We start from the raw sequence: 14,730 nt of genomic DNA on the forward strand, positions 1-14,730 counted from the left end.
CATCTAATATAAATGACTAAACATAATTTAATTAATAATTAAGTATGAAATTGATATATTTAAAATGTATCTCTGTGTGTGTGTGTGTGTGTGTGTGTGTGTGTGTGTGTGTGTGTGTGTGTGTGTGTGTATATATATATATATATATATATATATATATATATATATATATATATATATATATATATATATATATATATATATATATATATATATATATATATATTGTATTTAGAAGCAACTACTTGCCTGACATTGTAACAATGTATGAAGAAAACAGTGTTATTGTTTACTATAACTATTAGTTGTTTTCGATATCTGCAGAGGGGCTGCACGGTGGCGCATCGTCTCACAGCAAGAAGGTTTCTGGTTCGAGCCTCGGCTGGGTCAGTTGGCATATCTGTATGGCGTTTGCATGTTCTCCCCATGTTGGCGTGGGTTTCCTCCGGGTGCTCCGGTTTCCCTCACAGTCCAAAAACATGTGGTATAGGTGAACTGGGCAAGCCAAATTGACCATAGTGTGTGTGTGAATGAGTGTGTATGGATGTTTTCCAGTGATGGGTTGCAGCTGGAAGGGCATCCGCTGCGTAAAACAAATGCTGGATAAGTTGGCGGTTCATTCCGCTGTGGCGACCCCGGGTTAATAAAGGGACTAAGCCGAAAAGAAAATGAAGTGTATATATAATAGATATTGCAAAACTGCCTATATAATTTCTAGTTGTTCGCTAGTTACTGAATTGCTTCGTTAACTACATTAATTTGTTTATAAACAAAATAAACCTTATTTAAAATATAAATTTTGATTTCCATCAGAAGTTCAGCATAAACTTTGATTTCCTTAGCAAACGATAAAAAGATAAAGGATGTTTATGTATTTTTGATGGTTTATAAATTATGTATTTTAAAAATTAAAATTTTCATGAAACCAGACAATTTACTGTCATCTATTCATGTTTGTCTATGCTGTAGAAATGCTGGATTTCACACAATTCCTTTATGTCATCCCAATACAAATCAATTACGTTAGCGTAATTATTTTAACAAAATTAAGTGGATTGAACCTAAAACAATTAAGTTATCCCAAGAAAAACTCAAGAATTGTGTCACTTCAGCTCTTTTAAAACAAGTAATTTGAACAAGCAGCAAAATATTTTGGGAGTGAGCAGCATATTATACTAAAAATAGCACCATCAAACAGTATTTTCTGTATATATCCAGAATGCAGCAGCACGAGTTGTCTTCAATGAACCTAAACGAGCACATGTCACTCCGCTGCTAGTCCGTTTGCACTGGCTGCCAGTTGCTGCTCGCATCAAATTCAAAACTCTGATGTTTGCCTACAAAGTGACTTCTGGCCTAGCACCTTCTTATCTGCACTCACTTCTGCAGATCTATGTGCCCTCCAGAAACTTGCGTTCTGTGAATGAACGTCGCCTCGTGGTTCCATCCCAAAGAGGGAAAAATCACTTTCGCGAACGCTCACGCTCAATCTGCCCAGTTGGTGGAATGAACTCCCTAACTGCATCAGAACAGCAGAGTCACTCGCTATTTTCAAGAAACGACTAAAAACTTTAGTCTCCACTTCACTTCCTAATCTGCAATTGCCTCTTTGAATATCACACTAACTGTACAAAAAAAAAAAAAAAAAAAATTACTAATACTTCCCTTCTTAAACTTTACAGACCTGAAACTTGCCTTTAGTACTTATTCATTGTTGCTCTTAGTTGTGTAAATTGCTTCCTTGTCCTCATTTGTAAGTCGCTTTGGATAAAAGCGTCTGCTAAATGACTAAATGTAAATGTATTTTGTTTTCAAAGCATTTATTTTTTCAAGATGGTGACAATGTATTTGTCTATTCTACCCATAAAGCACACAAGGTTGTCTCATTTAGTATATTTTTTATTGTTTACAGATTTTTTTTTTCTGCAGTGCAAATATAAGTATGGATGGGATACAGAATATTATGCAGTTCAGTCAAACCACAGTTTGAGGCAGTCAGAAACTTATGACAATGTAAATGCTACTGTCTTTAATGAGTTCTGGATAGCAGTAATGTACGGATTATTCATCTGTGATTTAACCACTGTGACTTTTCTAGCTGTGCACATCTTTAAAAGACTAATTATAAAAACTAACCATCTGCTCTAAAGAGCTGGAAAAACCCATGTTTATTTATGTCATGCACCAACATGAGCATGGAGTGACACAGAGGCGAAATGCATGAGTTAGGTAAATATAGTTGAGACTAAAATATCAATGAGTGTTCTGCTTGAAACGCCATGTTTGCTGTAAGGTTTAAATTTGGAAGTGTGTTTGGAAGCAACTGACATTTTGACACTGTATGAAGCAACCGGTCTTGTTATGGTTTACTAGAACTATTAAAATTGTTTTTGATGACTAGAACTGAAATAATTTAAATTATATTAGAAATGTTACCATAGGAGCTAAATGAAACTAAACGGAGAAAAAAACTAATACTAAAATAAAAATAAATTAAAATTAGATTTAAATACAAAAAAAAAAAAAAAACTAATTTAAAACAGAAATTGTATTTTCATCAGTTGTGCATATAAACATTTGGTTTACTAAAAAAAAAAAACAGGTAAAAACAGGATGTTTATGTGTTTTTGATAGTTTATAAATGATTTACAATTACAACTGGAACAATTACAACTCTAGTAAGTAACTGCAAAAGAGCTGATATAAATAAAAATGTTAAATATTAAATGTTTTTAAAAAATTCTATATATATATATATATATATATATATATATATATATATATATATATATATATATATATATATATATATATATATATATATATAAAAGAGACCCTAGAAACTAAATTAAAGTGAAAATAAACAGCTGTGGTTAGTAACTGCAAGTGAGCTGAAACTAAATTACATTAAATGAAAATAAACAAACTACACTAAAACTAAAATAAATTAAATCTAGACTTAAATATACAAAATAAACCTTATTTAAAATGATAGAAAAATAACTAAATAAAAAAACGACTATGTTGTAACAAGTAAATGCAAAAATAATTAGAAAAAACTAAGTTAAACTTATATAGAAATGATTGAATTCAGATTTAAATATTACACCTAAAAAGGCATATAATTCCTTAAATATAAACAAAAAGGGTTTATATAATATATATATATATATATATATATATATATATATATATATATATATATATATATATATATATATATATATATATATATATAAATTGAAAAATAAAAAATCTCCCTTCCTTAATTTCTGTTAAACAGAGAGATTTTTCCAACACATTTCTAAACATAGTAGTTTTAATAACTCATCTCTAATAACTGATTTTATTTTATCTTTAATTAAATAATATTTCACTAGATATTTTTCAAGACACTAGTATTCAGCTTTAAGTGACTTTTAAAGGCTTATTTAAAGTTAATTTACCTCGGCAGGTTAGGGTAATTAGGCAAGTTTTTGTACAACAATGGTTTATTTTGTAGATTACTAAAAAAATATATATAGCTTAAAGGGGCTAATAATTTTGACGTTAAAATGTCTTTGTAAAAATTCAAAACTCCTTTTATTCTAGCCAAAATAAGACTTTCTACAGAAGAAAATATATTATCTGACATACAGTGAAAATTTCCTTGCTCGGTTAAACAGAATTTAGGAAATAGTAAAAAACAAATTAAATTAAAAAATTCAAAATAAATCAAAGGCTAATATTTCTGACTTCACCTATAGCACATGTCCTTGGAACGAGGGGGAAACCGGAGCACCCAAAGGAAACCCACAACCTTGTTCAATAATACGCAAGCTAAATATGATGATTAAACTCCCAGAAAGATAGCTGCGATTACAAATGCATAAAACCCTGTATTTATAAAGTGCTTTAAATCCCATTCCTCAACCTATGTCAACTGGGCTGCAATTAGAACTAGATATGGAAGTCAGGTTATGCATCAAGCTAATGCAAACATTACACTCCGAGTGACGGCTGCAACAATATATCTCATTAAAAGTAAATGTTTCCCTTGGTCAGCAAGTGCTTGTGCACTCATCAGTTTGTCAGCTCAAACCGCTAAATCAGTTTTCCAGCAACAGACACCATGCCGGAGCCATAGATCATTCACAGGCTAATGTGATTCGCTGCTCGGCGCGGGCAGACTTTCTCCAGACAGGGGCTGAATTAGCAGCATTTAATGAATGGATATTAATTCCTTTGAGTCACAATAAAATTAAGTAATAATGTGACCATTAATATTTCAGTCTGAGAGAGAGAGAGAGAGGGAAAAAGCACCCAAAAGATTCTCAATCATTCGTAATAGTGGACATTGTATAGCCAGAGGGAAAAGCAAGGGACGCTGGGAAGAACATATTACAAAACTCTGCAACTCTTTAAACGATTCTGTCAACTCAAGGGTAACAGTGTAAAGGCCGAAACTCTGACGGAGCAGAAAGCGTCCCGATAAGAGTCTTCCTGCGATGCACTGCATCATTCGGTGCTATGGAGAGCAGCGCCCCGTGGAGACTCCCGGTTGGATATACCGCTGCATAATTGATGATGCCGATAAATCAGACAGTCATGCCGAGGGAGAAACCGAGCCCGTTCTAATTCCTCATCCTGTCTTATGATGTAATGTTGCAGCATTATGAATGCGGCGTGCGATAATGACGCTGGGTTCGTTTCTTGATGCGTGGAGAAAGTCGCACCACAGAGGACGCATCTAACATGAAGATCTAATTTGTTAAAATGACCTTCTGAAACACTTGCGGGAGACCCCTAATTGGGGTGATTTGAAACAGGAGTGAGCGTGAGAAAAGTTTCTGTTTTCAAGTTAAGTTTCTGTAATTAATCAAGGCGAGAATCAGTAACGTTAGCACTTAGTGCACTGATTATTAAACTTATAAATAGAAAACAAAGCACACACTTAAAAGGGGACCTATTTTGCAACTTTTTACAACATGTAAAACTCGATGTTCCTAGAGTGTGTATGTGAGGGTTTAGCTCAAAATACCACACAGATATTTAGGCTTTGATGTAAATTGGTGACTGTCACTTTAAATTCAAATGAGATGTGCACTGGCGAGGCAGTGGCGCAGTAGGTAGTGCTGTCGCCTCACAGCAAAAAGGTCGCTGGGTCGCTGTTTCGAACCTCGGTTCAGTTGGCGTTTCTGTGTGGAGTTTGCATGTTCTCCCTGCCTTCGTGTAGGTTTCCTCCGGGTGCTCCGGTTTCCCCCACAGTCCAAAGACATGCGGTACAGGTGAATTGGGTAAGCTAAATTGACCGTAGTGTATGAGTGTGGGTGTGAATGTGAGTGTGGATGTTTCCCAGAGATGGGTTGCGGCTGGAAGGGCATCCGCTGCGTAAAAACTTGCTGGATAAGTTGGCGGTTCATTCTGCTGTGGCGACCCCGGATTATTAAAGGGACTAAGCCGACAAGAAAATGAATGAGATGTGCACTTTTCAAAAGAGAGTGGAGCTATAAATGCTTGTGTGTCAGCATAGTGGCAGATTCAAAACTCTAATGGCAGACAGCTGCTTCTCACTCAGGGCTGTTTATGCTAATGAGGGAGAGATTGTTACTAATGGGCGGTGCTTTCCCACTCTGGTGACACGTACAAAGGGAGATTGTCAATCAAAGTGTTTCTGCAGACAGTTTTTATCAGGTGTGATTATACAAAAATTTAATTAATTAATTGTTACCATCAAAAGCAGGTTATATTCATACATTTTTTTTTACAAACAGTTGTGTTTAAAACCCTTACAAAAGTGATTTTGCATAATAGAGCCCCTTAAAATAAGGTAATTCCATAGTAACCACATGGAGCAACCACCTGACACGCAATTCAACCTAGTAACTGCTTAATAAATCTGTGTAAAAATTATCCATATCACCCAAGAAACCACTTAGGACACCACAGTAACCACCATTTAACATCTTAGAAACTACTCAACCCGTTGTTTAGAAATCAAATACATCCATGGCTGCAGCAGGTGCTATGACTTGAAAATAGGCTAACTTTTGTCAATATAACCAATCACTTTAATCACCCGCTTGCAAAGGGAGCTTGTTTCCATTACGTTGGAAGTTACCTAGCAGGGGAATATTTTGTGGCACGGTGTTGAAAAACTTTATGGTAATAAAGTTTCTTGATTATCCAACACAATCTCACATCAATTCGTAACTTTTTGATTTAGGGGCTAATTTTTGTGAATTCGTATGATCGCATGTGTACAATTTACGATCTATGACACTTGTAAAAAAAAAAGAATAGGAGAAAAAGATCGGAATTGAGTCACTTGAACCATGCAGTGTAAATGCAGCCAAAGAAAACAGTTCTAAGTTCATTGACCTAGAAAATAGCAATTTTTTTACTTTCCGTCAGTCTTAAAATACATTACAACTACATGAGAGTCAAGTTTTAAAGTTGACAATAGATGCCCACTTTCCACATTGATATGATTATTTACGGTCTTAATGAAAAGCCTAACTTTCTTTAATGTCTTAATAGTAGTGTAAATCATTTTTTTTCCCTGTCAAAAACACTTTTGTTTCATGTCTCTTTAAATGCTAATGAGCTGCTGCTCACCCCGCCCCTCTCTGAGACTTGGCTTAGTAGCTGGCTTAGTATGAACACAGAATTCAAACAGGTCAAATACAACAGATTGCAAATGAAAGCGGCTTTGTTCACCTATTGCGTCTTTCCACCGCCAAGTTCATAATTTCCAATTGAGGCAAGTGGCTTGCGAGCGCATATTGGAAGTGATGCACTCATGTTTTCCAGATGCACGCAGTTGTACCTGAAATACAGCGGATAAATACACTCAGATAGTTTAAAACTTGTTTATAACAGCTTGCAGATACAGCAGACACCTGACTAAACAAATCTACATATGTAAAAATGTATTCCGATGTGACCTTTAAATGCAAAATTATCAAAACTCTTTGGTCTTTTTTATGCAAGATGCTGTTGGTGTAATTTGATCCAATGATCTATTGGCTCATTTCCACTGACTGGTGCACATTGGTATGGTTCGGGTCAGTACAGGTCACCTCTATCAGGCTTGCGTTACCACTACCAAGGATACCCTTTTAGTAGGAGTGGTGTATGACAAAGTTTCAGTCGACGTCATTTTGGCTTGAGAAAATGTCTACAGTAAAACTGTACAGGTCGCTCACATATCATATGAGAAGCACTTCTCACAAAACAGATGCTTTACACACATAAATACTGCTGTATAAATGTTTATTATTAACTTTTCTATGTACATGGGTTGATTATAACAGCAGATCAATGACAGTGCAAAATAGCCTACTGTAACGTCTGTAATTATATTAAATAAATAAATAAATAAATAAATGCAACATATATGAACACATACAGCCCCTTATAGTCTCTGATATGTTACCAACTACAAAAGAAATACATACAGCAGACATTTAGTCCTTATTTAGGTTCAAAACAACACAAAATATAGCCTACAGTCAGTGAAAACCCCTCATCTGTGTCTTTAATCTTCAGCAGCACATGTGGCCTCTGTTAGAGAGTCATTCCGTCATCCTAAGTTCATAAAAGTCCAAAAGGTGATGATAATAGTTAATCATGGCAGTTTGCTGAAGAAAAAATGTGCTCCTTTTTTTCCGGCTTCTCCTTTTTTTTGCGCTTCACTCCTGCGTTTGTCAGTTTCTGACAGGATCGGGTTTCAAAAGCACGTCAATTATCAAGCGCAAGTTATTATCATGAGCTTAAGGAGTTTGTTGTTCAGATATAGACGCGTAGCGAGCGCAAGAAAGAAAGCTTCAGACTGGCTAGTAAAAAACTAAGGAGCACAGGGTAAATCTGCTCTTCCTTTTGGCTTTGTGGCTGTTCATCAAGATGACGACAAGGTTTGTTTGAGCCTGGGCCAGCCATGGCTCTTTATAATATGTATATATATTTACACTGTAAAAGATCTCTGGGCTGTTTGTGTATTTTAAACATGGCTCTTTTGTTTTCATTCTGGCTTGTTGCGTAAGCGAATTACGTATCTCTGTAAACCAATTGCGTTCAGCTGCGTGTCTAGCTCCGCCTTTTGTTACCCTTTCTCATGTTTGGTAACCTTTTGAAAGAGTGCCGAAAAAGTGGTACGGTATGGTTCGGTATGCCTTTCGACAGTGGAAGCAGCCATAAAAGCGTACCAAACCTAACCGTACCGTACCACTTAGTGGAAACGGGCCATATGCTAAGCTAAAAGTGCTTCTACCAGACCCATACAGCAGCTAAATGGATTTAAAAATGTTAAAACTTAACTGTTTAACTGTAGGAGAGTTGTAAAAAGAGCCTATGTTCAAAAATAAAAGTGAAGTGTTCCTTAAAAGACACACAAAAATCAGCAATGAATTTTACAGCATTGTTTATTAAATGGCCTGAGCAGTATTTTTGAGCTGAATCTTCACATACAAGGCATCATCATCATCACATATTTCATCAAATATCTCAGAGTTTTTTTTACCTGCCTTTGAGAACTAAGTCAGCAAGTCATGGTCTCCAGTAAGCAAACACCTAAAGGGTCATTTTAAAACAAGGCCCTGCACCTGTTGCCCTCCACATACAACACAGGCCAAAACTCAACCGCTAGCGAACGGGTCAAAAGTCCAGACAATGTAATGCTCAATAAGAAAGAAAAGCCACTAAGCCGAGTGCAAATTTACACAAAGCACATCTTCTGCAGCACACTTTCCGCTCGGATAAGCAGCTAGGTACGGCATTCTATTGAATTCCCTCTTTAAATAGACTTAATCCTCCTCGCTGGCAGAGGTTCACAGAGCTCTCCTCCACTTTTAATTAGACGTACAGTGGCTGGTGATGGTAGCTGTGCTGGAGGAGCCCGGTGTCCACATTCCTGAAGGAATATAATTAATCAGAATGGAAGAAGGCCTTTTGTACTACAGCCCGGTCGAGTGTGGCCTCTGCCCACGCTGTGGCAGGAAACACAGCTATCGATAGAAATCTAACTCTCGCTCTCCTCCCTGCAGGGAATACTAATGGTCTGTCATTACAAAGATTCTTACTTCATTACTGAGAGACTTCTTATAATGTTTTCTTTTCCTGTAAAAAGCATCGGCGGATGACCCTGAGCCTTCAAACAAATCAAACACAAACACTACAGCACCTTGAAACGCAGTAATCTGTGCGATGACTCACCGCTGAAAAACGAGAGATCTCTCAACTAACAATCCTGCTTGAAGTGGTAATTATGCTTTTAAATCATAAATGGGTCATTCCTGTTATGCTGCGCTATTTGCACTCCTTTTAACTACATGTACATGCTTGCGCAATTGATGGAGGACTTCCATAGAATAAACCTGGGATGTTTCAGAGAAATCCTAATTTATTATTTAAACCACGGCCAGTAATAGTGACTTGTTTATTTATTTATTTATTTATTTTTTTTTTTTTTTTGAATATGCAAAAAGGTACATAAATTGGGATCATACAAATACAAAGAAACATCAACAAAATAACAAAAAAAACAAAACAAAAACAATATAGTCAGGTACTGTTAGGTGTGTGTGTGTGTGTGTGTGTGTGTCCATGTAAAGGTAACTTGGTGGACAGGTCAGATTATGACATACATAAGGAACAATAACAGTCAATAAATGAAGCAAGTATCGCAGACATAAGTAAAACAGACAGAAAGAAACCCGTCAGAGGTAGGGAGTAACAACAATGCTTAGTAATGTATGATTGTAATAATGACAGTAAAAAGAAAGAAAGGACAACAGTAATAATAACTGACAATGATAATAAATCACAAGTACTACACCAACTATTACTACAGAAAGCTACTTATATTACAACTACTACTGCTGCTACTACAGCCACAACCACGACTATTCAACACAATCTCACGTCAATTCGTAACTTTTTCATTTAGTGGCTAATTCGTACAAATTTGTACGATCTAATTCGTACAATTTAGTACGATTTGCGTATCCCCCAATGACGGTTGGGTTTAGGGGTGGGGTTAGGTGCCACGCCTCCTTTTTAAAATCGTACATTTTCTTACGACTGAACTCGTTATTAGCCACTAAATTGCCAAAACGTAAAATACTTACGTTTTCTTGTGAGATCAAGCTGGACTATTACTACTATAATGTCTACTAACACAAAATATACTACCACAACAATGACTACCACTACTGATACTACCACAGAGTCTGCTACAACTAATACAACAACATCTACTACTACTATTACTACTACTACTACTACTACAACATCTACATCAACAACATCTACTACTGGTACTACTACACCAACAACGGCTACTACTGCTACAACGACACCTTTACTACTTCTGCTACCACTATACCAACGACATCAACTTCTACAGGAACTACTACTTCAATAAATCACAATTACGATCGAAACTACTACAATGACTACTACTACAACTACTACTACAACTACTACTACAACTACTGCAACCTTAATAATGTTAATGGTATTAATACTTATAACAATGATAATTAAAAGTTAACAGGAAGACATGTCAGAACAGTAATAATAATAATGATAACAAAAGTAAATGTAATACCATTAATGATAAAAGTGATGGGTTATAATAGAATAGTAATAGTGACTTGTGTGATTTTACAGATTGAATATAACAAACGAGATGGCATATTTTAATGTGTGACAAACACAGATTGTCTTAAAATTAGATGTTTTGTTGTGATATCTGTACTTTCAGAATTTTTAAATCAGTCGGGCAATAAACTGTCGGGTTTCTTTCCATTTAAAGATGTTTACTGAATTTTTCCAACAGTATAACAAACTCCGGTCAAAAGACTGTGTTGCTCTGTTTTTCTTTCTTCCCCTTTTTCTATATTTCACTATAACTTAAACAGTCCAATAAGGGTGGAGCAAACCCTTACGAACAAAAGAGTAGGGGTGAAATCTATGGATGTACACATCTAAACATATCAAGATGTAAACTGTACATTAATTCAAGCACTGTTAATAAATTCTATTAAATCAAGTTATGGCTCTTACAGTATTTAATTTTCGGAGACTTGTCCTGTGGTCTGATGGAACTACGATTGAACTGTTTGGCCATAACGACCAGTGTTACATTTGGAGGACAAAGGGGAAAGCTTACAAGCCTAGGAACACCAACCCAACTGTGAATTATGGGGGTGGCAGCATCATGTTGTGGGGCTGTTTTGCTGCAGGAGGGACTGGTCTACTTCACAGCATAGATGGCATCATGAAGAAAGAACATTATGTAGAAATACTGAAGCAACATCTTAATACATCAGCCAGGAAATTAAAACTTGGCCACAAATGGGTCTTGCAAACAGATCATGACCCTAAGCATACTGCCAAATTCATTAAAATGAGCTTGTGCGAGTAAGACAGCCAACAAATCTGACTCAGTTACACCAATTCTGTCAAGAGGAATAGGCCAAAATTCATTCAAACTATTGTGAGAAGCTTGTGGAAGGATACCCAAAACATTTGACCAAGGTTATGCAGTTTAAAAGCAAAGCTAAAAAAATAAATAAATAAAGGAAATGTATGTAAACTTTTGACTGTCTAGGAATTAATAAAAAATCTCAAAAAAAAAAAAAAATCTCTCATTATTCTGGCATTTAACAAATGTAGATCATTTAGGTAATCTTAACGACCTAAAATAGTAAAAGTTAAGTATGATTTACCATCATATATATATATATATATATATATATATATATATATATATATATATATATATATATTCCTTTTTTAGAGTGTATGTAAACTTCTAGTTTCAACTGTGTGTGTGTGTGTGTGTGTGTGTGTGTGTGTGTGTGTGTGTGTGTGTGTGTGTATATATATATATATATATATATATATATATATATATATATATATATATATATATATATATACTGGAGAATGATTTGTTATTAAAATGAAAAAGAAGAAGAAGCTAGTTTGAAAAGACAAGTTAGTGCTTTTGAAGAAATTCTAAAACCCTATTTGTTTTTTTTTTATTTGTTTAATATTAGCTTCATTATCAAGAAGATTATGTTATTAAAAATGACGAAAAAAAATACTAATTCTTAATTAATTGTCAGGGGTTTTGACGTTTTCTCTTAATCTGGCAACATGCCCAAAATAACAATCCCTTGCAGTTAAATTAAAAGATAAACATAAAACCCACAATTGGTACTCTCTCGTTAAATGAACTCCAACAACCCTTGTTTTATTTATCTTCTAAAAGCCGTGTTTTACAGTGTAGACTGCTATTGTGCATTGCAAACATCGCTGGCTGTTTGACCAGCTGCTTTTATCCCTCTTGTAGCTTCTGCTAAATGCATTAATGTAACACACGAACCCCAAAAACAAAGAGGAGGGCGTGAAAACATACCGCGCTGACCTGCATGTTCTCCTGAATGAATATTGTAATGCACATCTGCGGCATGTGCTCTGTTTCTGGCAACTGTTAAGACTTGTTTACTGTATTGTTCTTTTAAGATGTTACACAAGCTGCTGCACTCCGAGTACGAGGTGACGTCATGCCCAAAAGCAGCTCCACTGAGCTCACACAGACCCCCGCTGGCCGCACTGCGCTACTGCAGCTGTAAAAATATCACGCCTTGAAATAAGTTTAGTCGTGAGCATAATTTCCCGTCTCTTGTAGGCGAGTTCTAAATCAATCATGTAATATAACCACACTTAATTTATTGCAGGGATGTTGTGTGACAGACACGCCAGGGCTGTTATTTATGTGCGCGGGGTGCAGAAATCAGCTGCAGCGCACCTGTGTTCCCGAATCACGGGGTCTTGAATAAAACCACCGAAAATGCAAATGAGCCTTTTGTTTACCGAGAGATGAGTTAATTTGGCGAGACGCTCGTTACATGTCTTTTTTTGGCCAGTGTGTGTGTGTGTGTGTGTTGGAGCGAATTGGATCCAGGACCAAGAGCCAAGAGTCTGTGGAATAATGGCCCACTGCAGAGTCCAGCAGGAGGGTCTGCATTCACTGACAATCAGCTGGAGACTTTCACTTGTAATAACACTGCATTCACACTGAAGCTGCTTATAATGCACTGCAAGAAATACTTTCTAGCTCAGTATTTGTATATATTTATATATGTTTTTATTTTATTTTACATTCGCTGCGTAAAACATATGTTGAATAAGTTGGCGATTCATTCCGCTGTGGCAACCCCAGATTAGCAAAGGGACTAAGTCGAAAGGAAAATGAAAGAATGAATATATATATGAAGAGTTTAGATGCGAAAACCTCTAAAAGCCATCAAATATTTTCGTCTAAAATTAGCATATTTCTCAGACTCCTGTGTGTTGGCTTAGTAATTTTACTTTTTTTGTGACGAATAATTAAAATTAAAATGAAATAACTGAACATAAACAGAGGAGGCTGACAAAAAAATATATCATTTTAGGAGAACATTTCAGATGGCATTTAAAGGTTTTTGCATCAGAACCCTTCATATATATATATATATATATATATATATATATATATATATATATATATATATATATATATATATATAAACCTACTAGCCACTTTATTAGGTACACCTTACCAACACCGGGTTGGCCATTCTCCTCTGACCTCTGGCATTAACAAGACATTTCCGCCCATAGAACTGCCGCACACTGGATATTTTCTCTATTTCTGACCATTCTCTGTAAAACAAAAAAGAGTTGGATGTGTGTGAAATTTGCAATAGGTCATCAGTTTCTGAAATACTCAGACCAGCCTGTTTGGCACTAAGAACCATGCTACGTACAAAGTCACTTAAATCACCTTTCTTCCCTATTCTGATGCTCGGTTTGAACTGCAGCAGATCGTCTTGACCATGACTACAAGCCTAAATGCATTGAACTTCTGCCATGTGATCGGCTGATTAGAAATTTGCGTTATTTTAAGTTGTGCAGTTGGATAGGTGTACCTAATAAAGTGGCCTATATATATATATATATATATATATATATATATATATATATATATATATATATATATATATATATATATATATATATATATTAGTAAGTGCTGTTCTTTTATAAAATACTTTTTTCACATTTGAAATACTTTTGTACCCATTTTAAGTTTTTTTAACTGAAATATTTGTGTAGTAATTTGATTAACATTTTACATATGTAACATATATATATATATATATATATATATATATATATATATATATATATATATATATATATATATGTTACAAATTTTTTTGTTTTTATTATTTTTTATAAACATTTACACATTACAAAATATTTATCTTTATTTTTTATAATTCCTATGCAACATTTGTGTGAAACATATTCTTCTATTCCATTCTATGTTTACAACATAAAAAAAAAATCTTCCCTTCAAATTGTTTGTTAAGTTGTTTGTTTATACATAACATGTTGCACTGGACAGAGATGTTTGTTTGTAGCATAGACTCCCTTAAATATTTGTATAAGCAGAGCATATGACTATTTATAATGACTATGAAGGCAGATTTATTACATAGTTCGAAGAAAATTATTTTTATAATGTGTTTAACATAGACAGATAGATAGATAGATAGATAGATAGATAGATAGATAGATAGATAGATAGATAGATAGATAGATAGATAGATAGATAGATAGATAGATAGATAGATAGATAGATAGATAGATAGATAGATAGATAGATAGATAGACGGATGGAGAGATGGATGG

General features: G+C 34.9%; 2 long non-coding RNA genes across 5 annotated transcripts in view; both read right to left on the bottom strand.

Moving 5' to 3' along the window:
* The window catches only part of LOC137487507 (uncharacterized), a 214,880-nt gene extending 201,185 nt beyond the window's left edge, over positions 1 to 13,695 (bottom strand). For 3 of the 4 annotated variants that reach the window (XR_015507159.1, XR_015507160.1, XR_015507161.1), the window contains exon 1: positions 12,407 to 12,556. This is a non-coding gene — a long non-coding RNA (uncharacterized LOC137487507). Of the gene's footprint in view, positions 1 to 12,406; positions 12,557 to 13,592 lie in introns of those variants that run through there. The other variant, XR_015507162.1, reaches the window with a different exon arrangement.
* On the bottom strand, positions 9,427 to 11,611 carry LOC147833838 (uncharacterized). The gene is made up of 3 exons (XR_015507217.1): positions 10,635 to 11,611; positions 10,132 to 10,325; positions 9,427 to 9,881 (listed from the first exon to the last, which is right to left on the bottom strand). It is a non-coding gene; the product is annotated as an uncharacterized LOC147833838 (long non-coding RNA).
* Positions 13,696 to 14,730: the final 1,035 nt, after the last annotated feature.

This window comes from Danio rerio, chromosome 14 (genome assembly GCF_052040795.2).
Source record: "Danio rerio strain M-AB ecotype USA chromosome 14, GRCz13ab, whole genome shotgun sequence".
NCBI classification, from domain to species: Eukaryota; Metazoa; Chordata; class Actinopteri; order Cypriniformes; family Danionidae; genus Danio; species Danio rerio.